This window comes from Falco biarmicus, chromosome 11, assembly GCF_023638135.1.
Source record: "Falco biarmicus isolate bFalBia1 chromosome 11, bFalBia1.pri, whole genome shotgun sequence".
Lineage (NCBI taxonomy): Eukaryota > Metazoa > Chordata > Aves > Falconiformes > Falconidae > Falco > Falco biarmicus.
The window spans coordinates 20,061,892-20,088,740 of record NC_079298.1 but is presented as its reverse complement, the minus strand read 5'-3'; the positions used below and the strand labels follow the sequence as shown (position 1 = coordinate 20,088,740).

At 37.4% G+C, this 26,849-nt stretch overlaps 1 long non-coding RNA gene across 4 annotated transcripts in view; it reads left to right on the top strand.

Moving 5' to 3' along the window:
• The window catches only part of LOC130156777 (uncharacterized), a 520,457-nt gene that overhangs the window by 82,494 nt on the left and 411,114 nt on the right, over positions 1-26,849 (top strand). For 2 of the 4 annotated variants that reach the window (XR_008824605.1, XR_008824604.1), the window contains one exon: positions 3,164-3,237. The exons of the other annotated variants lie outside the window; for them this stretch is intronic. This is a non-coding gene — a long non-coding RNA (uncharacterized LOC130156777). The remainder of the gene's footprint in view (positions 1-3,163; positions 3,238-26,849) is intronic. 4 annotated transcript variants of the gene reach the window in all.

Genomic DNA, 26,849 nt, shown 5'->3' with positions numbered 1-26,849 from the left:
AACTTCAACCAGAGCTCAATCACAGAAAAATACAGCTGAGTCAGAATAAAACACCTTTGCCACATAGACCTAAATTCAAGTGGAACCTTACTGTGTTGCCTGGCTAGAGAAGATCCAACAATAGTTGAACTTCTCAAACCTCTCAGCAATACTTACAGACTTCTTATCTCATTGGTGGCCTAATAATGAGAGGTGGGAGATTTCTTGTTTCTTTAAAACAGCATGAGGAATAAAAAATGGAACTGAAATGCTTTGTAATGCAGCCTTAATACAGGTTTAATGTCAGGTTGCTGCAACTGAGTAAAATGTTAATACAGTCAAACATATTTCTAAAAGTCATCCAATGCGTGTTATTTCCACAGGATATTACAGATGTTTTATTTGCAGCTCAATGATAAATATTTAAAGAGCAGAAATATTATTTTAAAAGCTTGCAGGGCTACAGGTGTCAGTTTTCCTAATAGAATCTATTTCCCTTAGTAGTTTGTATTAGTGATCCTCTAAGTATCCATAGAAATGTATGTATTACTTTCTGCTTACGAGTGCTATCTGTAGTCTGTACTTCACATGATCAAGTACCATGCTCAGGCCTTAGACTTCAGACCACAAACTGTAGCCTTCTGATTGTTGATTTTTTTTCCATGGTTCTTGCTTAAAAAACTAGATAACTTGTGCAAAAAAAAAAATGGTCAGACAGAAATGCATGGAGAAACTCAACAGTAACCCTAATGTTGAATCCACAGGCCTTGTGACCCCTTTATATTTGTTTGAGCAGCCTCTTTTAATTAAAATAGATACTGTTGCACTCAGATAAACATTACTGACAATTGAAAACAGCACCTTGTAAACAGAGGATTTGTAGAAATTTAATACATGTAGCTGAACTTAACTTCTAAAAGAAGTTCCTTTGTTCTTGTCATAATGCTTGAAGTTAATGGACAACTAAAATAGAATGGCTACATGTGTCATCCATTGAGTGAAGAGGACTGACTAAAATCCATTAGCGTCCAGAAAAGAAAGACAAAGGCAGAAATTACATCACTTCCAGATGAATCCTAACTATTCCCCAAACACCCTGGTAGTATGACAGGCAAGAGGCAGAGCCATTAATCGGAAGGTCAGATAGTGCAATTTTAGCCAGGTTTTCTTGATTGAAAAGGCACCGGAAAATTCTATAGAATGCTAGTGTTACAGAATCTACAAAATACTTTTTAAAAACTGGTTTAATGGCTTGATGGCCTAAGTGACAAATCTACCTGTCATACTAAAAGGGAAAGTTAGCTTTCAACACTGCTTATGGTAGAAGTGCTAGAAGACCTGAGTTATGCTGCATTTGGAAAAAAAAACCCCAAACTTTTCATTCTTTTTTTTGTTTCTTCGGAATTCTCTAATGCAGTTTAAGTGTAAACCTTAAAACTCCCTACTGTTAACTACCATTCTCAAATTGATTTAATGTCTTTATTCCTGAAGAACTATTTTGCTAATAGAACTCTATCAACATTGTATCCTTAACAGTTTAAAAAAATAATAATAGTTAACTCCTCCACATCCTAATTATGGAGTTTGGAATCCATTTCATCAATCATATTTACTATTAATATAAGTAAGGTGCATTTCAAAATAGTGCACTATTGACATCAAATACTACATACGAAACAGGTACTTGCATATATACAATGTGGAGAAACCCATTGTAGGCCATTTGTATGTTCCTGAGAAAAAACATGTCTCAAACACTTCTATTCAGTTAGCAGATGTGTTAGCTAGAGGTTTTTGTACTAAAAGCTGTATGTGACCTGGTGGGTTGTTTTTGACATTTGATTCCTCTTACTTCTCAGCTACTAAACAGTGTGGCTATTTGCTGGGCATCTGTAGGAAAGTCACTTTTGTAGGACTGTTGTGGTTTAACCCCAGCCAGTAATTAAATGCCATGCAGCCACTTGCTTACCCCCCCTCCCCATCACCCAGGGGTGTGGGGAGGAGAATTGCAAAGGAATGTAAAACTCGAGGGCTAAATTAAGAACAGTTTAACAATTGAGATAAATAATAATAACTGTTATTGTTGTTATTATTATTATTGTTATTACTACTATTATTTAATGTTACAATGAAAAGGAGGGAGAAGGGGAGAGGAACAAAAGCCAAAGGGAAGGGAGAAAAGAGAACTAGTGATGCACAATACAACTGCTCACCACCCACTGACCGATGCCCAGCCAATCCCTGAGCAGCGATCGGCAGGCCCCCGCCAACACCCCCAGTTTATATACCAACCATGACATCCCATGGCATGGAATACCTCTTTGGCTAGTTCAGGTCAGTTGTCCTGGCTGTGTCCCCTCCCAATTTCCTGTGCCTCTTCAGCTCTCCTGCTGGCAAGGCCTGAGAAACCAAGAAGTCCCCAACCACACTGTTCCCACATGAAATCCGAAACACAGCACTGCACTAGCCACCAAGAAGAAAATTACCCCAGCTGAAACCAGGACAAGGAGGCATGTCTGTCTACTAAAGTATACTGGTCTTGAAATTCTGAAGTTAGTCTAGTGCTGAAACTTAGGATGGAGAAAGAGGAAAAGTCTTAAAACCCTCTTTTTGCTAACCAATAAAAGTTGCTCCAGCCAAAAATACTGGCGTATTTATGGCCTCATGATTAACATATGGCAACATTTGCTCTCAGGCCTTTTGTTCTCCTGTCACTACTTTTTGTTCTTTACTCTCCTCCTGTCAGTAAATCCACATGAACAATAACTGAAAGATCATTCTGTTAGTATAATAAATACTGTAATGGATCATTGGTTGGGCTGACTTATCTGCTGTTTGAAGACTGAATGAATGTCCACAAGTTGTGGTAAATCTGTTTCTCTGTAATGGAGCAAACCCCCAAAACTGCATAACAAGAGTCATTGAGCTACAGACACTACAGCTCTAATTCTTGTATCCTTGGGCTCTCAGTATATGTTGGATACCACCTGCAGTTTTGGATGAGAAATTGGGCAGGCTACAATAATAAGTCGTCTAGTTAGTGCTGGCTGCAAAATAACTATTGGTACCAAACAAATGGTGTTTTGCTTTAGGAGGAGGAGGAAATGCTAGTGTTTTAGATTAAAACCTTTCATTTTCCCTTTTTTGGTCACACATGTTTTTCTGTTTTCCACATTTTCCACAGTTCTGAGGAAGGCGGAGCAGATGTGCCATCAGGCAGTGGTATTTTATCATTTGACTTAGCACAAGGAGAACCAGGTAACATTTTAAGGTTTGTGTTATGTAAGAGGTCAGATAAAATCATCTAATGTTGCCTTTTAGCCTTGAAATTAATTAACCTCTACTCTGGTTTTTTTTTTTTAATGGATGAGCTTTCTGAGACCTCTTTTCCATTTCATTTAATTGGAATGTAAATACTCTTTGTTAGTTAATTATTCTGGTGTGTAGATGTGATGACAAATTCAGGACCAAAACAGGAAAAAAATGCTGATGTCATGTTTACTGAAGTACTCCTGCTAAATTTTCTTACATGTAGTGACATAATGTAGTTGGATGAATCCTGTTCATAGTATGTGCAGACAGCCTTGGAAGCAGGAGAACTACCCTTTCTGCCACTCCTGAATAACCTAGGTTGTTTTCTTTTTAGGCATGTGACTTCTCCACTGTTCATACAGTTTCTCATGAAAAATATCAGTGTCCACTGTTCCCTTTATGCCTCGGTATTATACAACTGTCAAAGAAAAAAATGACATTCTTTCTTTTCCTTAATATTTACTAACTTAAGAGATTTTGTTGTCAGTCTAGCAATCTCAGAAGGAAATAAATGACTACATAGTATGGAACTTTCAACTGAAAGGCTGTTACTGTCTTCCTTTTTATTTCTTAGGCTATTTTCCATCAATGCAGTGAAATGAGAGTGCTAGTGCCCAGTGTGTTGGAAACTATGCCCATTTTCACTTATGTGTTGCTTTTTTCCTTTTGCTCTTACTTATCCTAAATAAATGTATGACTTGTCCTGAGGCATTTATTAGTCAAATGTGATATTGTAATCAATTTTATGAGTTTTTAAGCCAAAGTGAATGTCAAATGGCACCTGAGGGCACTCAGCACCTTACAGGATTGGGCCCATAGTGAAATTTGGTGTTTGAAGAATAAACATTGTATAACAAGAATTGCTAGATTTCATTATGTTTTGCTTAAACTGGTGGAAAAGTGTTGTGGATGGAGTCATGCGCTTCACTCACAAGAGAGAAGCAACAATGTTGATATAAGACTGTGAGTTAACAAGGTTCCATGGTAAATGTGACAGTGGTTTAACAAGATTTGAGAGCAAGTTACCCTTGAGTATTTACTGCATAGAGGACGGGGTCAGACAAAACTGTCAGGGACATCCTCTTGTTGAGTCATGAGGTTCAGAAAGGACCCTACTGCATTCTAAACTCTTTCTCAGAGGGGCGTTTAGGTGCAGCTGGATCCAGACTTAGTCCCAGACTTTGTCAATGGTTTATGTCTAAAGGATTATATATGCACAATCAATCCTTTATATCACTTAGCAAAGATTTCAAAGTTTCAGGGCACTTATTTCCAATTCACTTACTGAGTATCTGATGCAATAAGGATTCTCTCAGCCTTGAGGAGTAAGGGATCTCTGCAGCAGGCATAACCTTGGGAGACATCCCTACTGGTCATACAGAGAGATCCTGTCATGCAACCCACTGCCACGCAGGAGAGCTCAATGGGCCCTGGGCTGTCTGCTGTAAGATGACTGTCTGATAGTCATATTTGCTTACTGACTTCAGATGTTAGTTTCTTCCAAATTTGTCTCGAGTCGGACATTGACCAGCACTGTGGTTAGGTGGGTGCGTTGCTCAAATTAGCTCTTGGCTATTGTGTTGTTATCCCTCTACCCGAATCCACTCTGAGCTGGTTGCATACAGCACAACCAGACACGTCCGTTGCAATTGCCACTGGTGGTTATCACTTGGGCAGGGTTATGGGAAATAAAGGTCAGGGTGGGGTGGGGGGAGCACACTGCCACAAAAAGCATGGTGATATGACATCTCAAATTGAATGACAAATTAGGATACATGGTGGTGTATCCTAATTCTGTAGGATAGGAAGACTGGGGTGGGCAAACAATATACTGTAAGGTGTATTTCCTGATTATAGATAATGCTATCATGACAGTTTATCATTTGGAAAGCACTCCAAGCCCATATATATTGCATCCAGAAAACAAGCCTGCAAATTTCAGTGTGTTTCTCAATTTTACTCTCATGTGACTTCTTAACTTGTTACTACTTGATTATAATTGGGTACTTGATTTTCATCAACAGTAATTTCTAAGTGCTTTTTGCTTTTTAAAGTAGTTTTTGCTTGATACTATTTTATTTCAGCCAAGAACATGAACTTCTGTGCCTCAGTTTACTTAGCCATAGTATGATGAGTAATTTACCTACCTCAAATATGATATCCAGTGTCAAAAAAGTCTGTGTAGCCTTTTAAGCTCCAACTGATCTTAGCAAAAAATTGAATTTATCCCCCATACTCTGGTATATTGACCTCTGAAATCCTAAATGAGACTGATGTTTTAGACCTTAAAAAATCCCACTGTATTTTTGATAACATCTTCTCTTTTCTCTTATTAGCATAGCATGCCTCTTTTTTTAATCTTGTTGTACAATTCTAATTTCAAAGTCACATGTTTGGCTGATTTTCTAACCTCTGAAGAACTACCCAGGATTAATCAAAGCATAGTCTGTGTAGAGAGGGTCTTTTGATTCTCTTCCTTTTGCTGGCTTTAACAGGATATTGCCTGTGTAAGCAAAATCAATGCTAAATGCTTGCTTGAAATGTCCAGGAGTTAACATAAAAGGTTCTGTCACATAAATGATGGTCCTGGAGAAACTTGAAAACTGCTTACATTTACTCCAGGTTTTGCTTAGAAGGCTGTAGTCTGACAGTGGCATCTGGCAGCACCCGGATGCACACACATAGTTGCAGGGCTGAGTTTCATTGAACTATTTTCTATGCAAAGTAAAGGTAACCAAAAGAAACTGTGAACAGTAAAGTATCACTGCGAAGTTATTACTGAAAAATTACTTGCATAATCTATGTAAATAAATGAATCCTGATTGGTTTTCCGTTTATGTGGTGGAGACTGTTTGAAGCCCTTGAAAGGACACCAGCGGAAAGATGGCTGGGGGTTATAAAAAAGAAAATGATAGAAACCATTTTAAAGGATGCTTTAGTGAGGGAATGAATGACTTTAACTGGAAAGGTATGAGGAAGGAAATTCATTGTGCAGCCTGCCATAGGCAAGCAACTGATTTGGAAGGGAAAAGGGAAAAACGCATTTCAAAAAATGAGTGTGAACTGTTAGAGAAAAACTGTTGGCTTCTCAAAAGTATGTATCTTGGAGAGAACTGACCCATGAGACCTGAGCCCAGAAAAAGGTTCAGGAAATGGAAATGGGTATGGACACACATGCATGATGTATATCTTTATATATGTATTTATATGTGAGGCTCTTCTGATTTCCCAGAAAGTACTGTATATGGAAATCTTGGCAAAACCTCCATGTTTTCTGGCTTTGCAGTTACATGTGAATGATTAACTTCAAAACTGGGGAAGACATGGATGTATGGAAAGCCAGCGCATATGCTGTAGGGGAGTCTGGTGGCCTGGCATGGGTCTCAGTGGTGAGAGCAGCACTTCTGAGTGGTGCTGTTCTCAGAGGGTAATAGGGAAAGGGACAGAGAGATAAAGACTGCCCAAGTATGACACAGTACAGGAAAGGAACAGAGAGGGCACCTATTCTCAGAAACTTGTATTCTGAGGTGCGGACCACAGCAAAACAGTCTGGGGGGGGGGGGGGGTGGCAAGCAGAACTCTACATATCTCTTAAGTATTAGGAGTTTTGAAAGAGCTGAGAGGGTGAAAGACTTGCCTTGAATGGACAGTAGATACTGGTTGTCTGAGACGTATGGGATTTTTTTAAGCCACTTTTTCTGTGAGGGACTGTAGTAGGTCAATGGCTTCATTCTGTAGCAACAACATCCTGTGGAGATGGCCATTTTGGTTTTTTCGTAGAAGTGCCTGATTGTTACACACAGCATTTTCTTTTTCTCAGAAACCCTTGTGATACACTTATGTAGAATTTTATTTATGTCTTTTTGAATTCAGATCCCAGCATGGAAGAGAATAGATTTTTTTTTTTTTATTCTCTAAGACAAGTCAGTGGGCAGTCATGATAGGGACTTCATTCTAAACATTCTGTCTTACCCCAGGAGCAGTGCTGGAATCCATAAATATAACCGGTTACCTTTCCTGGCAGCTTAATCAAAACCATACCTGTTTTAAAAACAGGCATATTCTTTTGGGTTATTGAAAGGCTATGTTCCAGGTTGTGGAACTATGAACAATGTTACGGGACAGATATGTAAGTAGTACTTAAAAAATGTGCTTTCTGAGATCCATAATTACAAGGTTTGCTGGACTACCAAGTGGTTGAAATAGGCTGGTGTACTTTTCTTCAGATTTTTTTTCTTTTTTCTTTTTCTTTTTTTTTTTTCCCCTGTTTTTCCTGAATGGGAGAAATTCATACAGATGGAAATCACAGAGTATTTCAAATTTTCATTTCATTTCAGTTGCTGTGTTTGTGAGTGCATTCATATGTGTGTTTTGGGAGAAAAGAAGAGAAGGCAAGAAACACTGTGTACATGTGTACTCAAATATAATACATTGAGCAATGACCAAGGTGGCAGACTTTGAAGATCAGATTTCTAAAATTGCTTGAGGCTTGTCAGACTCTCACACTGAAACCTGTTAGCAGTTCCCACTGGCTTCAGTGAAAGCAGAGTTAAATTAATACTGAAAGCTTTTGAAAATTAAGCTGAACTGTGATTGAATAGCTTGACCTGGTTCTCATCTGCTGCTTTTGAATATTTAAAATAAGCACAATTTTCTTAATCTCCAAAATTCATTGAACACTTGCCTATTCTTTTGTCTCCTTGTGCAAATCCTGCTGCCTGCATGTGGGAAGCTGTACATGCTTGTGCTGTTTAGAATGAGATGATTCCAGTAGTGTGCTTTTCTTATTGCAATAACTATTGAAAAGAACCTAACTGCTATTGAAGATGGTCATCTGCCATGCAACTGAATTGCTTTCTTAGATGTATTTCTTAAAACTCTCTGCCAGCATCTCAGAAATGAAGAATTTTAAGAAAGTATGAATTACTATGTAATAAATTATTCTTTTACAGCAAAACCTTCCTGTTCAAAGTAAGCTGCTTTGGGGGAGTAAATTAGAATAGTGTTTTGCTGAAGCTGTGTGTTTAAAGGAGAATTATGCATAGCACCCTTGTTTTGCCAGATTCCAATAGCTACTCAAGAATCATAAATGTTTCAGCAGCCTGAAGTGTTTGCAAAAATACATGATGACATTTGTCCTTTTCTCTGTGGCTTTCTTGGGACTGTTCCAATTTAGGCTATCATGTTCAGAAATACTAAACACTTCTAATATAAGCATTTAGATACTTTTATTAGCTTGGATGTAAAGCAGAGAAGGGTGACTAGCTGACAAATACAGCTGCTTCTTGGGCTGACTGGTCGATTTCAGCAGTGCTGGTTTAAGTAGCTTTCAGTAAATTCCGCCAGATTTAAAGCGGTGTGTTTTGTTCAGCTAAGACATGTCTCTGGAGAATTGCTGAGATTGAGGCTTCATGGCCCTTTATGGTATACTTATGGCTCATCTGTTTGATGGTTGGGCTGTTTTTAGAACAGGCTAAAGGTATTGTAATCAAAGTGAAAAGCGTGAACTTGTAGAACTTTGTTTAGGTAACAGCCCTCCCTTAATCCAGAAAAGTGCATGAGAATTGACAGTATTGGTACATCTTATCTTATCTGAGACTTGAATCTTGCAGACACTTCTGTACCCTCATAAAATGTTCACATTCTTATTGACATTGCAAAGTAGGTGTGTCTTTGCGGGATCTAGACCTTATCGTAGTTGTGGAAGTTATCCTTCTCTGCATAAATATTGCATTTGGTTTTTTAGGCTTGGCAGACTCTCAGCCTTGCTGATTACAGGCAGCAGTAAGTTCCATTAAGTGTTTATTTATTTACCTGTAAAATATTGTTTTGTGGTTTTAAAACTTCTGCCTTTTTAATTTTTTGCTGGTATAGTTCAGGCTGTGTATTATGTGGAAGGGTACCTAGGAGTACTTAGTATAAAAATGTGGATGTAGTGTAGAGGAAGTGTCATCCACTCTTATTTATTGCATCTATAATTTGGAAAGACCTAATATTTACAGATATATTTGTTGGAAAGTGCTTCAAAAATACACGTTTTTCTCTGCTGTGCTGGAGTTCCTTTTTTTGTTTTTTGTTAATGAAGTGGGATTTTAAAAGTTGCAGTCACTGTTAAGGATTCAGCTTTGTGATCAGTGTTATATTCTAGAATTAAGTCCTCCAGCTGTATTATTAAAGTTTTTACTTTAACCATGAGTGCTCTGCTTGAACTGGTGCCTGGATACACTATAGCTGAGTTTACACAGTTCTGCATTGTGTAGTTTTGCTTGGTTTGATTTGGGATCTCTGTACCTCAGTGTTGCTAGCTTTTCTCATACTCATTAAAACTTCATTTTCCATTTCTAATGTCTGTGATTTTGCTTTATCTGAGCTATCTCAGTTTACTGTTTCCTTGGGTAATAAAGGGATGATCTGGATAATGAGCTAGTATTTTAACTATTGTTCCCTCTTCCTTCCTCAGCATAGCAGAACATCTTACTGGCTTTCATGGTCACAATGCCGCTAGCTGTATTCCATCTACTCCTGTGGCCTTTAGAGCCCCTCAGTGTGCAGGCTGAATTGTTTCTTCCAGTTCATGTTACTTCACTCATTCGTGTAGTATTTTAAGTGATGCAGTATTGCATTGTAGATTCAGTAAGTGTACTTAGTTCCGTCCATTAGTTACTGAGAAGTGTCTTACAATGTGGCAGCTACAGGTGCAAATGTGTTTATTCATATATACTTCCACTCATAGATCTTAAATATTCAAGCTATGATAAATTTCCTTGGAAAATTGGAGTGGGGACTATAGAAGGATATGAAGTAGATAGCTTTTAATACAGAATTTTCTTTTCATACAGAAATGATCTGTTATTTAATTCTGTAATGAGATGGATGGGCAAATAAGTAACTGTCTCCGTAAAGCAAAACCAGCACCACAGTGGAAACTGTAGGCTTGATTTCTCTTAACTCACAGTACATGTAAGATAATGTACTCCTTAGTAATGTGGCAACAATGGGTGAATTAGCACAAAGAAGCTGTAGTGCTGCAATATCCCACTCTAGCTTACTGCATCCATTTGTTTACTTGTCCATATTGTAATTGCTCTCTATACCTAAAACTTCTTCCCTCGGTTTGTGATTAGGCAATTTCTCTGATAGCTCATAGTTATTGTGGAAGAGCTGCACAGGAGGCAAGCCCAACAGCCTTTATGTTTCAGTCTGCTTCTGAAGCATTTGTTTATGTCACATTCTTTCTAAGAAAATAAATAATGTATGTTAACAGTGGAATACCACTGATTTTGTTGGGGTGGGCTTATGTGGGCATGGTTTTAGGAAGAGGGTTATGGGCACTGTCCTGCTCTCCACATGTTTTGTAGCATGTGTGATCACACTCAGTATGACACATTGGACAGAGACCCTCTTTTACTTCTCCCATCCAGACAGTATCTGTGTTGACCCAGGCTTCTGCTCTGACTTCTGCCATGGAGGATGTGTATTCCTATTCACAGTTAGTGCCTTTATGCCTTTGGTATGGTTCGCCTTTGTTTTTTGAACAGTCTATCTATAAAGTTGGAATAGAAGCATGAGGAAGCATGGATGCCCAGATTGTAAATTCTCACACATCGACTACCAGCCTAGTGTGGGGGTATGTCCTGTAATTCTGAGATATGCATTAGTGTAGAGAGGAAGAAAGAGATTTCATTCTGCCTCCAAACTTTGCGTATGTTTTTGTGTGGGCTTTCTATCTATGTCTGCTGTGTAAAAATGTAAAGGCTTCCTCATTTTGGATCCTGCCCCAAATTATTCTGGGCATTTTTCAGGTGCAGAATTACAGGCATACAGATTACACAGCCTACATGTGGGATTTTGTGAATCAGGTGTTCATAAAACTCATGCAATATTGCATGTCTGTGTGTAAATTGTGTAAATTTTGAATCCATGTGATACACAAATCTTCATTGAATAGGTTGCAGAACTCCCTGTCATTTATTTTTATGGCTAATGGCTTTTTTTTATATTCCATTTTCTACAAGTTTTCATTAAGCAGTGCATGTGAAGTGCTTCAACTACTTGACTTTGATGCACATTCAGTATCAGAAGGAAAGATCAGGCCTTTATCTCTGAACTACAGATCAATTACCTTTCTAAACACTTACCTCATAATTTTCCTTTAAATAAAAATGGGGGGAAAAGGTACCACAATCAACTGTATTAAGATGAGAAAAATGAAAGTGGTTAGAAGAAATGGATGCATCACCTAAGATAAGGTACAAGGGAGCATGGACCTGCCATTGTAGGATTAGATACAAGCACACAATAATCATATAGAGTGTAAAAGAGGAAAGGGTACCTTACATTTAGAACTAAAAAAACCCTTGATTTCTTAAAACAAGAAGATAGTGGGTTTGCTAATGAATTAAATATGTGATAACTTTTAAGTGCAGCACAGCTGCTGAGTTGTCAGAGCAGGTGACTTTATCATCAGCAGATTTTGATGGTATTATGCTTAGGATGAAATAACCACTTGTTCCAAAAAACAGTCCCTAATATCCAATGTGAAGGTCAGTCTCATAGATTTCATTCCTTAATATTCTAGCTGACATTCCCATTTTCTGAAGTATGAGTCTTTAGATACATAAGTCTTAGATATTGTAGTATCACGAAAGCTACTATGTGCAGCATTGCAATTAGGTAGAGAAAATCCTCTTACTATGGTACATATGTGACTGGTAAACCAAAAGTCCCCAGTTTTGTTTTTTTTTTGTTATATATTTTTATTAGTACTCTTTCAATAGTGCAGTCATGTTCTAAATATGAGTGCTTTTTGATTCAGCACTGTAACACTTAAAAAATATAATTTAAAAGAAATAGCATTGGACTTCAATGTAGATAATGAAATACTAACATCCTCTTACATAGCTCTTGGCTGTGTGGGTTCAACTTATGAGCTCTTTTTCAAGTGACATGACATTGAGTTATTATTTCAGAAAGGAAGAAGCGAAACTGTTATTTTATTCATTTATATTCCAACAATATTAAACATGCTAGTTTAAAAACACAAGACTTCCCCTCTTTGAAACTAACAAAATAGTCAAATGCAGAAGAAGCTATTCAAAATTGTCTTTTAATAAAAGTTTAAAGTCTTCAAAATATATTTGCCCCTCGAGCAAACTTTTTTCATTTAATATTGTGTCTGTTAATTAGTGCTTCAAATTTGCAAATTCTTTATTGGTTTATATCAATGTAATACCCAAAGCTCATCTCATTGCCAGATTTGAATGAAATATGATCCTGTTTATTCTATTAAAACGAAGGCTTGAAATTGTTACCCAAATGCCACAGGAATTCTTGCCATTTTCTCATCAAATTCCTCATCAGATTTTTTGTTAAAGTCACATTGTTTTAGATTTTGAGCCTTGGCATTTAAATGAAATTCAATGTGCCCCACTGGAGAAAACATCTGCAGGGACATATTATGTACGATATCCATTCCAATCAAGCAGGAGTGTACTGGTGTGACTGAATGAGAAGCTTATTCTTAGTCTGCTTAGATTTAACCTGATGTGGCTATTGAGTCAGTCTGTGAGAAGAAATGTTTAGAAAATTAAACTAGCAGAACAGGAAAGGGTTTTTTAATACTCAGAGCAAATACTTCCAGTTGCACAATATTAATTTAAGAATGTCATTTCTTAAGAGAACCTGAAGGAGTTTGGTACCAAATTCCCTTTAAAATTCAATGGAACTTGGGAATCTGAGCCCCCCGGGTGCCTTGGTAAATCTCTCTGAGTGATTAGTGTTAAGAGTTTTCTTTGAATATAAAATCATGATCTACAGTAACTGAAGGAAGCAGGGAGGTGTTGGAGAAGAAGGAAAAGAAAGAAAAAAACCCAGTTCTGTAATAATATAACATGTAACTGCAAAAAAAGGCAGTATGGAGGAGCAAGCCCTTCTGCAGCTGCAGTGGGTGTTTGTGGAGCCTGCTCCTTTTCCTCAAGGAATTGAGACAAAAAAAAAAAAAGTATCTTTAAGATGTATTTATGGTGACAAAGCCCTCTGCCATCCTTTGAAAGGCTTATTTTTACAGGCAGAGCACCTGTCTGTAACACCTCTTCTGCAGACCTGTGAATAAGAGCTGTTGTTATGAGTTTTTCAGCTACTTTAGAGACTAGAAGAGACATGCCAGTGGAGGTGAGGGAGTCACTCCAGAGAATCACTAGAATTGATCTGTGTTTAACACTACAGGCCACGAGGACCACATCAGGAATACCAGGTCCAGTTTTTGTGCCCCCTAATACAGGAAGGACATTGATAAGCAGGGACAGGTTCAGCAGACGGCTAGCAAGATGAGCCAGGCTGTTGACACAGTGGTGCATGGTGAGAGGGGGAGAGACAACAGGCATAAATTGAAAAATAAAAAAAAGAGGTTCTGACTGGATGTAAGGGAAAACGGTTTTCTTTTGAGGACAGTCAGATATTAGAATAGAGTATGGAGAAAGGCTGTGCACTCTCCAGCCATGGAAGTTTTAAACACCAAGTTAGATGAAGCCCTGTTTAGCTTGATCTGACTTCAGAGGTGGCCTTGCTTTGAGCTGGACTTTGGGTTAGAGACCTCCTGAGCTCTTTTCCAACTCAGGTTTTCCTATGATTCAATTGGATTTGTAGAGGAAGCTTAGGATTTATATTTAAGATCTTCCCCCCTCCTTTCTTGTCCTTATCCTACTCGTTTTGTCTCAGATTATTATTTAGACTTACATCAATTTGATCTTCCAGTGGTATATAGTTCCTTTCAAGAGCACTTCTGGAAGAAGTGATTAGTAATTAAAAAAACCCAAACAAACCACCACAAACCAGCAAATCCAATCAGGAAAACTTGTCCAATATGGTTACCATATAGAGGTCATTCAGTTTCTAGGGTACAGAGAAAAAAAATAATAATAGTAATGATGGTGATGAAACAGTAAATTTATGGTAGAGTTCCAATTCCATGTGTAACTTTGTTTATAAAATACGCTTGTCTGACAAAAGTAGGCACATTAAAACTTAAAACAAAATGATTAACACAGGCAAAGTAGTTCTAATCTTCTCAGGTTCACATCTGCTTCTTTCAGGTTTGATGAGACAAGAAATATGCACACTGAATTTGGAATTCAGCAAACCTGTACACCAAAGTGAAGAGGTGTTACTGAAAATATTCTGGTTCAGATCTCTATTCATGTGATGTTAACATCTGATCCTAACTGTCAAAGCAGCCCTGCTGCAAACAGGCATTTTCTTAGAAATTAGTTATATCTGATAGGAATTAGGTAGATCAGTTTCCACTACTGTGAGTGCTCCGTGCTAACAGAAGGTAAGTCTGGTACACCCTATAGGTAACTTCATGAAAAAAGGTAATTTTAAGAACAAATTGTAACATACGGTCTTAAGAAATATCCTTCAAATCCCTTTGTTTCCGATCTGAAAGGATCAGAAACTCTGACTGCTTTTCCCCTGTTGTGCAAGTGAAGATAACAGTGTTTTTTAAAAAGGATAGCTCCCTACCTCACCTCAAAATGTGAAATTTGTCGTCTTTCATATTTTACATACAGCTGTATTGAGTAAAAATGGATGATGAAAAGAAAGTCTGGGTTATTCTGTCACCTGACAAGTTAGACAAGGTGTTTGGGGATTTTTGGTGGCCATGAAAGGATAGAAAAAGCTGATCAGAAATGATTTTCCATTCTTGTCCTGCATGACCATTAAGGGCAAGTTGTACTCTGTGGAGGTTGCAGTGCTGGCAGGTTTTAAAGAGAAAAGTGAAGCACAGTAAAATAGGTCTGTGAATATTTCGGTCATAGTGGGACAAACAGGAGAAGCATGGACTAAAACATCACTATGCTGCTTCAACAATTCAGCTCACTGCTGTTTGCATGAAGGAAGTTGGCTGATAACATGATAAGTGAGTAAGTATGCACAGCAAGAGTAGATTGTTTCTTTTTTCATAATGTTTCAGTCTTTGCTGCGTTCTTCAATAGTACTGTGAAAAATGTAGTGCTAAAATAGGATCAGATTTTTTGTTTGTTTCTCTCGGTGATTCCCTATTACATTTGCAGAGGTGACATGTCAAAGATGAATTTCTGAACTGCTTCTTCAGCAAACTCAACTGGTCTCTAAATTTCAGCATCAGATTCTTTCTAGCTCAAGCACAATTACCACTAATAAAAGTTTCAGTAAGTCTAACTCTGCTTTCAGTTGTAGCTGGGTAATCTCCTTATCTTTTGTAAGTAGAATACAGGAATGATTTGAATTTGGTTTTGCATTTGTGTTATAAAACTGATTCTTCACAATGCATGTGTTGAATCCATCTTGCTTTCCTTTTGCTACTGTCTCTGCAATGCTAACATGAGTAAAAATATTACTTTAGTGGTTATTTATTTATTTTGGTCACTAAAGTTAATAGATATGATTCTGGAGATAAAAATTTTTATGTGAGGAGCAGAACTATTGAATAAGCCATCGCTATTTTTACAGGCAGAGTACATGTTCAAAACAGAAAGCTGCTAATACCGCAGAGATAAAAGGATAATTTGCACTAATTTTATGAAGCTAATTAATCAAATGAACTGAGCATATTAACCAGTTGGTGATATTCTGCTGAGCAGGAACTGAAACAGTTAGAAACTTCTTCAGGCTTTTTTTTTGTTATTACCATGACATACTTTAACTTATATTGCAAGTTTCCTACAGTGATAACCCTTTCGTAAACACAGGCAACTTAAGCAGCTTAAGCGGTTTTAATAAACAAGAAATGCGAATGCTCACAATGTCCAGGAAGATTCCTCTTTGTATCATAATGTTTTCTTAATGATTTACTAAGAATGAAAGATACAGTCTGTGAAGACCCCTCTGGCTATAAATATTATGGGTATGAAAATATTATGTAGTACATGATTATCAATAGAACAGTAAGGATTTATCTGAATTTATACTGAATTAAAAAAATACAAAAATTGCCATTCTCTGCAGCTTCAGAAGATTCTGCAGTGGAAAAATGTGTTTCTACTAAAATTGTAAATGAAAAAAACAAAGAAAGGTTGTTTTGTATTGCCTAGAGTCTGTACGAGATGCAGAGGCAAGGAATTTTGATGTTAGATATGTTGGTAAAACCATCCACAAAGATGGAGCAAAATTTTTCAAGATAGATGCAAGAGTTTTGCAGAGGCAGGCCAGCTAAGGCCACCTGAATCCTTTAAAGCAGAGTTAAGGGTTGCTTTCTGATGTGACAGAAATGCTGTGTAATGAATCCAGTTTGTCTCTAGAAGCCAGTGGGAATGAGACGTGCAAAATAAATGAGATTTTTTTCTCTGAGTGTCCAAGGTAGATCTGTAGAAATACTTAACCACATTGCAGAGTGTGTAGTACAGGTGATGTGGGAACTGCCTCCCAGTCGTACAGCTGTACAACACCTTGTTGACATAGAAAGCTGTAGCCCAGCTGCTTATGTGCTATGCATGTGCTGGTGCATTCACAATACCTGCAGTAACCTGCCAAGAAATGAGACCTATATAATTGGAATGAAGTTGTGTGGTCAGGACTGGTAAGGAAAGCTTAGGTAGTGGTTGTGTCTGAGACCTTAATCTGTGGAGTTAGCTAACAGCATATGTTGGTATCCTATGTTAGAGGGAGTGAGGTTACGCAGCAGAAGGTTTTGAGGTATGATGAGAGAAGTGGTAGCAGTTTATTTGATCCTTACGTAGTGCTGCTCGTGATAGTAGCTGACTGAAGTAAATTTAGGAATCCCTGCTATCAAACATAAAATTCAATGAGATGAAATCCTGTTTGTCTGGGTTCAGTAGTATCTTCAATAACTTTTGGAGATTTATTTTCCATTCACTGTTCATTCTTTCTTTTCTTGAACTTTAATTTCCTGTACCTTCATGCTAAAAAGTGCCTACTCTGTCAGTGATGTGTCATGCTAGTAAAGAGAGAGCACCAGAGCAGAATCTAAATAGAAAGGTCAGTTCTTCTTCATGCCTAGTCCATTTCCGACATTGGAAGTTGAAAGGATTAGCCTTTCTGATACCCTTTGAACCTCTTGTCAGCTGACATGAATTGAAGCAACCCTTAAACTATTCAACTTTGTTTTGTGGTCAAAACTGAACAGCATCAAGGAAGAATATGTTCAAAAGTGGAGATCTGGGTCTTATGTCACCATACAACATGCAGTGCATAATGAATACAACATGCCAAACCAGTATTTCGAAGAGTATCATTACAATAAATTGAAGAGAGGATTTTTTCAGATATAGAAAAAATAAAAAGTTTAGTGACAATTTCCCAGTAGCTTTCAGAAAGAGAGGTGTTCCTAAGTCTTCATTATGTCTTTGAAGGTCTCTATTTAACATATTTAATGCTGACTAGTACAGCAGTCTTTGCATTTCTATGTTAAATCATTAACTGATAATACCCAGTTCATAGTTTCAAGGACACCTGATATTTTTTGCCTCTTTTCAATTTGTAGAATAGTTCCTCCTCCTGGTAATTCCCACACATTTTTATTGCATACTGAGTGGCTTCAATTCAAATGTCTTCTGTGAACTTAAGCACCTTTCAGGATCAAACCATAAACTATGAGTTTCAGAAATAGTTATAATTTTAGGGATTAGTGCTTTTCAATGCATAGAATACATTTTGTAAGTTATGTATTGTGAGAGAGTTGCTGGTATCTTCTTAGAAACAGTTGCTTCGGATCAACACCGTTTTCCACTGTTGTCCTTTACCATATCAAATAACAATTCAAACAGCAGCAGCAGCCAATGAACGTGGATCAATGATATCTTCAGCCACTGCGTTTGTGTAGGTTTAATCCATTTATGTGAAAATCAAGTTACTGCTGGCCTGTTTTTTCTTTACTGGAAACAATTGATAACATTACTTCAGAAGAAATTAATCCAGAGAATTAATTAGCAGAATCTAATATCCAATAAATGTGGTCTTGAGAAAGATTTCATGGGTGGTCAGTTGCGACATTAAATGGAAGGTAAAAAAATAGATACTGTTAGCTGTTTTCCATAACCAAAGAGAAGTGACAGAAAAGGAACAGTTAGAATGACATTGACTTTGGTGAGAAATAAATAGGTCAGTTCTTGTACCTGTCACAGAAAAGCTTTGAGAACAATTTTTTTGTGTTTTTGGCTTAGGCCCATATCTAGGGGCTTAAATTTTTGTAAGACATACTTTAAAAGATTAAAAAAAAAAAAAAATAATCATTGTTTCCAGGCCAGTGAGTTTGATACTTTGATGCTTCAGAAGCTGCACTGGTGTTTTAGGATCAAATTCAGCCATAGTCAGTAGGAGCAAAAAAAGCTTATTACCTTCATCGTGTTTCCTGTGGCTTTTAGTAGTTTACGTTTTTGCCATTGAGGGACTTGGACCTTGCATATGATCAGTTAATGAAATCTGGCTGATGAGTGGTAACCTCCTTGGCTGTAGTACTTGGAATTTCTGATTTGGAGTCCAACCTCTTTTTAAATTTTGTTGTTGTTATTGAAGGATTGCACTCAGAAATACAAATGGAGATAAGTGTGCTATTTCATCAGGGCTATGTATATGTACAGCCAAGTACTTTGAGCCAGATTTTCAAAGGTGTTTAAGAGCCTGAACTTTCAGGGATGCCTGAGGATATCTGAGAGACTGTCTGCGTGTTTAAGTAGCGGAATGACTTTAAATATCTCAGATTATTTTTGAAGGATTTAATGAAGTGTTTAAACACCTTCTTGAAACAGGGTTTTAGTAAGAGTGAAGGTCCCTTAAAATCCTGAATAGATCATATTTTTTCTGGAGATGGGAGTTGTTGGTGCACCTTCCAAATGGGGAAGATGTTTCTAAAAATCGGTCACATTTCATTCAATAACTCCCTCTTTTTAAAAACTGGCTTTTGCTGCTGATTACAGCAGATGTAACTTTAAAGTAAAAGAAACCACTTTCCAGATAGAAACTCTATTTTAAGCCCTTTCTTTCTTTACGTGTAGGCCTACGTATCCCTGACTTAACTCTGTAGGCTGTAGCTTGTCACAGAGAATGATTCTGCTTTTGGCAGCTGTGCTCGTTCAGCATGTTTGCTAACTTTGCAGCAAAGTGCTTCTGTATTTGCTTTGTCTTGGTTTCTGAGCAATGACTTATTTACTGAAACATTTCTTTTTTTTTTTTTTCTCCTTTTTCTTTTACTTATTGGGATTGATTGTGTGAGTGAAATTCAGGATGTTGTGACTGCAGGATTGTGTGCTGTCAGTTTTTCTAGGAGGTATTATATGCTTGTAGCATCTTGTGTTTCACTCGTTACCCTGACTAAAATAAAGAATAACTGAAATAGGAAAACATGCCGTATTACTATTCATATTAGAAATCTTTTTGGTGCAGTCTTGCATAATTAGGGATTTTTTTAACATGTAAGGTTTTGGGATGTATTTAAATTAGTAGTTGATTTTTTTCAGCAAGAAAGCCCTGAGGCATGTGTAAAACTACTGGCTACATAAAGCTGAAGAATCAGATGTCTGCTGGGCAAATTGACAGAACTCATTAATCTTAGATGCAGTGTACTATAGAGTCTGTCCTTTCATGCACCTGCCCATGCCTAAAGTAATTACATGATGGAACTATTAATACTGAAGAGCTTGAGTGGGGATAGGGTTATCTTCTCTTCTTAGTAATTGATTGCTAGCTGATTAGTGGACAACATTTTTCCTACAGTATAATTGCCTTTCTGCTATTGTAGCCTCTCTAACCTGGGGGTTAGGCCATTTTACTGGTTTTGAGGCCTTGACAATAGCACCATAGCCCTCAAAGTAATGAACTGGAACTCAGTCACTGTGAATTCCCAAAACGGAAAACGACTAGTTAAATGTATTTCAATGATAGTGTATTTTACAGCAGTCACATAACAGAAGATTTGTTGGCTTCCCCACCTCCGCCTCCTCTTTCTATGAAGATATTTTCCAAACCTCTGATTCCTGTGTGGAAAAACAGGCAGTTGGCTTCTATTAAATCACATCTGTTGCTTGTATAAAGTTATCATCTGAAATGTGTCAGAACTGTGTAATAACCTTTTATGTTTTTTTGTGACCCCATAGAAATAGCAAATCTATAGATTTGCTTCTTTAGGAGCAAAATGGTAGTAAAGGAGTGTATGAATTCTACGGTGTGGTCTCAAAGATCTGCTGGTCTCTAAAAATGATTATGTTCTCAAATTCTGAAAGTTGACTCTTGATGTTTTTGCTGAGATCTACTAGACACTGGGCTGCTGCTCGGGCAAGTCTGGACAACGAGGCACGTTTTACTGTGAAGTTGCCTGCAGAGGGCAGATCCTTTCCAGGGCTACACAGTGCTTCAGCATTTCTCCCATCCTGTGGTGCCACATGTACAGGCTTGGGGACTCTTGGATCTGCTGACCAACTGTACTCCGCATGCAGGTTCATGAAGTGGGAGATGAAAGATATACTGCGGGAGATGTGACAGATCTGAATCTTGGGAGTAAGTTAGACATTAAATAAATTCTAATTTCAGCCCCCCAGCTTTCTTTTGTACGTGAAAAATCAAACCTACCTTGCTTCAGCCTTCAAGTTATCTTCCTGTGTGTCTCTTCTGGTGTAAGTGAGTGTTTGTATAACTGCACTGAACCAGGGTCGTATTCATCTTCAAGCTTTCTTACACTGGTCCTGGACTCAAATGGGATGGAACAACACTAGTACAGCAGAGAAATCTCTGATCTCTGCCTGAATGCTGAATCATGTGCTTCCTGTCTGCCTGAATGCTGAATCATGTGCTTCCTGGCTTGATTATCAGTTTATTCTACAGTACACTCAAAAGACTAATTTTATTAACGTTTTCTAAATACTTATGATTGGCCCCGTTCAGGGCCTACAACACTGAAGTGGATGTCTGTGTTTAAATTATGGAACCAGCTCCCTAGATTCCTATTTCCAAAGGTATTTAGGGGCAGTTAATAATATTACCCAGTATGATTTCTAGTATTCTGTCTATGAATCCAGCCAGAAGCATATGCCTAAGAGGAAGGTGCAAGAACACATAGTTGTCCACTGCGTGATATAACCTGCCTGGAAGGACATTTAGTTTTTAACTTTTGTAAATTATCAGGTACCCTAAAGAATGATGATTTGACTTAGGAATGATACTAAAGTAGTTGGAAATCTAAATGACTTCTGTCTTTCTGCTTGTTGCGTGCCCTGCACAATAATACATCGATGAAATGACTGTTTTGATTGATGGTTTTGTAGTAGCCCGTTGGCTATGGGAAGGTTCTTATGGAGATCCCATGACGACTGACTTTCATGAGTGCTAGTTTAAGGCTCAGACATGCTTTTCCTCAGCTAATGGAGATTTTCACCTGACTGGTGATTCTCAAAACAAACTGCTGACAGGCGTGTAGCAGGTATAGAAAAACTATAGTTTCTCTGTGAACAGGTTGAGAAGAGAGAAAGTGTTAGAGGCCTCCAGATCTCAGAAGATATGGAAAGGTTCAGAGGGCTTGATTACTGAAGAAAATGAGGAGAGGCAAACTTGTTTTGCATAGGTTTGTGACACGACTGCTATTCCAACTGTACCTTTCAGATTTAGAAAAGAAGCCTAATGTGAACTGGAGCTGAGAGAAAACAAGCTGTCCTGTGCAAGGTGAATCGGTGCTTCTTGGCATGGTCAGCCTTTGAGAAACTGAAGTCTGTGCATCTGTGTAGATTCACCACACAAGCCGACTTAACGCTGCATTGTTTAACAACTGCATATGCTAGTTAGATTCCACAAGGAGACACCCTAGTTTGTGCTCCATGTCTTTGTACAGTATTCAGTTGGATTGTCCTTTACACATTCGCCTGGGATTACAAACTGAACCTCTACTTCTCTCTGTGAGTTAGCATTCATATAAAAATGTATAGCACACAAACTGATGCAAATTGCAGCACTTTTTAGCATTTACAGGAGGATGACAGGGGATTAGGGATGGATATTGGAGAGTCTTCGGGTCATAATAGAAGTCTGTTGTCAGGAAAGGGGAAAAGCCTTCTCATTTTTTTTTTCTGCTCATTTCCTTTGTTTTCTGCAAACATAGAACAGTCTGTTCCTTGCATCATAAAATTTAAACCAAGAAGCCTGAACTGCCTAATTCTTTAAAGCAGTCCTTATAGCTGTATAATTGTTAAAACCTAATTTGTTGGATGGAAGGAGAAAGAGCAGTCTTTCCCAGTAAATGCTGAAGAATTTTTAGGAAATACTACTGTAATATATGCATGAACTTATTCGAAGTGAGTCTGTATTTTGTGTCATAAAAAAAATATCTTGAAAATGTTAAGGCTAAAAATGAAACTTTAAAGTCAGGAAATGCCAGCATTAAGGTTGCTTCTTTAAAAGCATTTGCCTGCTTTGTGGCTATGTTTCATGAACAGTCTTTAATTACTGGATCACATGCTGGTTTTTTTCCTACAGGACCACTGCCTCATTCACTGCACAGATGGGTTATGTTCTCTGAGTTCAGAATTTTAGCTTTGTTGTTTCATGTGTGGCCCTAACTCACATTATCTGGGAAATACTCATATCGTGCTATAATCAGAGACATTTTCACTTCCACATAAGCTTGTCTGCGCTGCTCACCACTATCATTGCAAAATGCTTCTCAAATATTTATACATTAATTTTCATTATAGCTTTGGAAGAGTGAGGTTGTTTGTCCATTTTACAAAGGCAGGGGACTTAGCCACAGAATTATTGTTATAGGCTTACCCAGTTATTTTGTCTAAGATTCTCAGGACCTGATTTTTCAGGATGATTAGTGGAGTATGTGATAATGTTTATGTTCTCTGGTACAGTTCCTTGTGATTTTAGTCGGATGTAAAAGTTTCTAGCACTTCCAGAAATTACAGATTGGACATCCAGAACACAAAGGGCAAACTCTTTTTAGCCACTTGGGCTGTTAGTGCAGTCTCAGATTGTTATAGCTAGGAAATCCAGAACAAATTAAGAGGACATTCTTCTACCCAGGACTATTGCAAGTCACAAAAGCTCCCCCATCACCTTCTGTTAAACCTAGGACCTTTTAAACTAATTTCCAAGAAAAAAGCAGAAGAAATGAAAGGCATTTTCACTACCCTTACTGACTGAAATGGGTTAAAATGGCCAAATGAGAAGCACTCGTTCTTTACCCGTGTTTTTGCTGAGATCACCTGAGGAAAAATGTATTTCTGAACCTCTGATCCAATTGATTTAATATTATGATGTGAGCAAGACCCAGATTCTAAAAATTTCAGACAACTTTTAATTTCCAGTCTGTGTACCTGATGTCTTAACAATGCTACTTTCACATTAAATCATCCATCTCCTTTTTTAGTAGTTGTTTCCCAAATTTATTTACTCATTGAATCTATGTCTGAGCTCCACAGAAGAAGTTCTGAGATCCTTTGGTAAAGCAGGAGTCAGAATGAAGTTCTCGGTCCTTTATCTGTCTGGAGTATGAGGCCATCTTTCTTTTTCTTTTTGTGTTTGTTTTTGCTATGGATCATAGAAATTACATTTCACTGAATGAAAATAAAGCAGAAGACTTACACCAGGACTCTAATACTCTCCAGCACTACTAAGCATTCAGTTTGCAACCTGAAGCAGATGTGGACATTAGAATGTTGGCACCAAGGGGTTTTGTGTACAGATCCCTTTCTATTGATCTCAATAGATGTTAATTTTGGTATACAAATTGATACTCTCAGATTTCAGCACCAGGAACATTTCTTTAAATCAACTACATAAACATTTGCAGTTAGGGATGGTAACTGTTAAAGAGTAGTAGGTTGCCAACAAACAACTAGGCATATGCTTTGTTAACGAAGAAAGATTATTTTGTAGACAGCAAACAAATGCGAAGATTTGTGAATCATGGGGAAAAACAGGTTGGTGTACATGTGACATGGAAAGGAAAGGGGTTGACTCAGTGGACATCTGCAACTGAATTGTGCCTGCCTGCATGGACTTTTGGGCACAGGACTGGATGGACCAGATTTATTGATGATGCTATACTGAGAAGAAGAGCAGACCTATTGGCAAGAATGTGAGCAGTCACCTTCAGGGTAAAATTTGTCTTCTCTACCTGGTATGATGTTATGATAAAACTACATTTCCCTTTATTTTCCTTCTTTCACTAATGTCATTTGTTCTCCTGTGATGATAAAATAATAACAAAACCCATCAAGCTAATGAAAGAAAACCTAAAAATATCAGTTAGAGGAAGACAATTTTTGTAGAAAATTTCAGCCCAAGCAGTTGAGGCTGGACATAGTAGCAAGGGAAGTGTCATGGCAAGTGCTGAGCAACCTTAACTACAAGTGGTGTTACTGGCTCCACCAGTATAAGAACTAAACTATTTAAAACTGTTTAAGCAATATTGTCCTTCACCATGTTTCTTATGTTGAACTTTTTGAATAGTAAGCCTGAAAATAACAAGCTGAGCTCATTAGTAGATTAGGTGCTGCAGTGAATCCATGTGTTCAGTGTTAGTTCTTGTTGTTCAGTTTGATAAGGTTTCTTTTAGAGAGCAATTACATCTGATTGACATGTTTTCATATGCCTCTAGCCCTGACTCCTTCTTACTAAACAATTCTAGATCAAGGACAGTGACTTCTCTACTGCCATTAACTAAAATCAGGATCCAGGAGAAAAAGTTAAATACCTTTTAAGATGCGACTTGAAACAAATTATAAAATATGTATAAAGAGGAATGTATTTTGGTTTCATATACTGTAGTTGTTGAAAGTCAAGTAAAAAACATAGTTTAAGGCATGGACGTGCATTAAAATTAAGAAGCAGATTCTGGGTTTTGTGCTTCTGATAAGAAAAATGAAGCAGAGGGCCAAATCCTATCACTAAATGTGCATATAGCTTTTCCATGTAATTTGCACTTCATCATTCACATTAAATTATGTAATTTAGCGAAGTTTTATACTAATAATGCTATTATACATCCTGAAATCCTAGTAAGTAGAAGTGACTTTTATTTTTTACAAAATATTTCACTGTAAAAAAAATATGCATACTTGAGGATACCGAGTGTTCTTGCCCACTGAATTTTGCTGTTTATGGAAAAAGCCTTAATTTGAAAAGGATTAAAGGCTTAAAAAGTAAACAAACAAAAATCATTTCTCCCTTACTAAACCCACTATAACTGAATGTTTGCTTTAGTTTTAATTCAATTTGTTATCTTATACATTGTGGGCTTATTTTTTTCAAGTTTAAAATTTATTTATGGGTTAAAATGAAACAGAAGTCTATTCATTCCTCCTCTCCCTTTGCACCCCAGGCTCAAGGGATATATTTTTACATCACTCACAGTCACCTATGATGATCTGTTAACAAGAATTATTTGGTTGAATTTATGTTTTGATGAAGTTGAAAGAAATCTATCGTGATTGTCCAATGAAGAGTTTTTGCCCGAACATGGCAAGTAAATATAAGAAAAACTACGTTTGCTCTCCTTTTATAGAGCAATGGCTCTCTTTTTCTGATGCCCATCTTGGGAAGCTGTATAACAATTTCTGTTACTTGAATGAGCTATCTTAAGTAAGTTGCCATGTTGTAGTTTTTAAAGATATTCTGGCTGGCCTGGAAGTGGATTTTTTTTCATTTGAGGGCAAGTTTGTGAAGCAAAGAAGCTCTGTTGTGGATTCCATTTTCAGCTGTCTGCTATAAATTTACAGAACTCCCTCTGAATTTCATGTCTCTGTTTCACATGCTAGGACATCTAGGACTTTTCTGTTCTCAAACGTTATTGACCACTGGGTTATTCTGTTTGAATGTAGTAGTCAGAACTGGCTTACAGATTTTTCTTATAACAATTTGTGTGCAGTTTTACTTGTATTTTCTTTTCAGTTTTGTTTCCCACCTTGCACTAATTCATGGCTGAATACCAATTCTTAATATTGGTATAATGGTGGTAGGTTTGGGGTTATGATTAGCTTCTTTTTCAAAGGAGATGTAGCTCCACAAGGGAAGTGCACATGAATAATGGGGTGATAAATAGCATGGGAAAATAACCAGAAACACTCCTGCTTCTTGCTTTTGGCACATAGTCTATCACAAGCAAAAGCTCTGGTCTGTAGCATTATCTGGAGAGCGTGAATGAAGATCTTCACGTTAAGTTTAATGCCCAGGTCTAATCAAGTGTCTTAGAGTTGGCTTCAGAACTGGAGACATGTAAGGCTTTAAAACTGGGAATCATGCAGATAGTCCAGGTCATGTGACTGGAGCAGATGTTGACTAAATTATTGTATTTGATGTCTTGTCTTGCCCTCAGGATTTCTGCTCTTAATAAGGATTATTTATCCCTTTGATTTTATATAAATATATATATGTAAGAATATATAAGAATGCAACATAAAATTTATTTATTGAGTTTGCCAAAACCAGAAATGCTAGGTCATATTATGCAAAGCAATAAGGGCCCTGTTAGTCATTTGATGTTTTGCACTGAATTATCCTACATTATGATTTGTAGCTGCATTAATTTAGCTAAATGTGGTTGCACATATAGTTGCCTTGCATTTTTCCTTAAA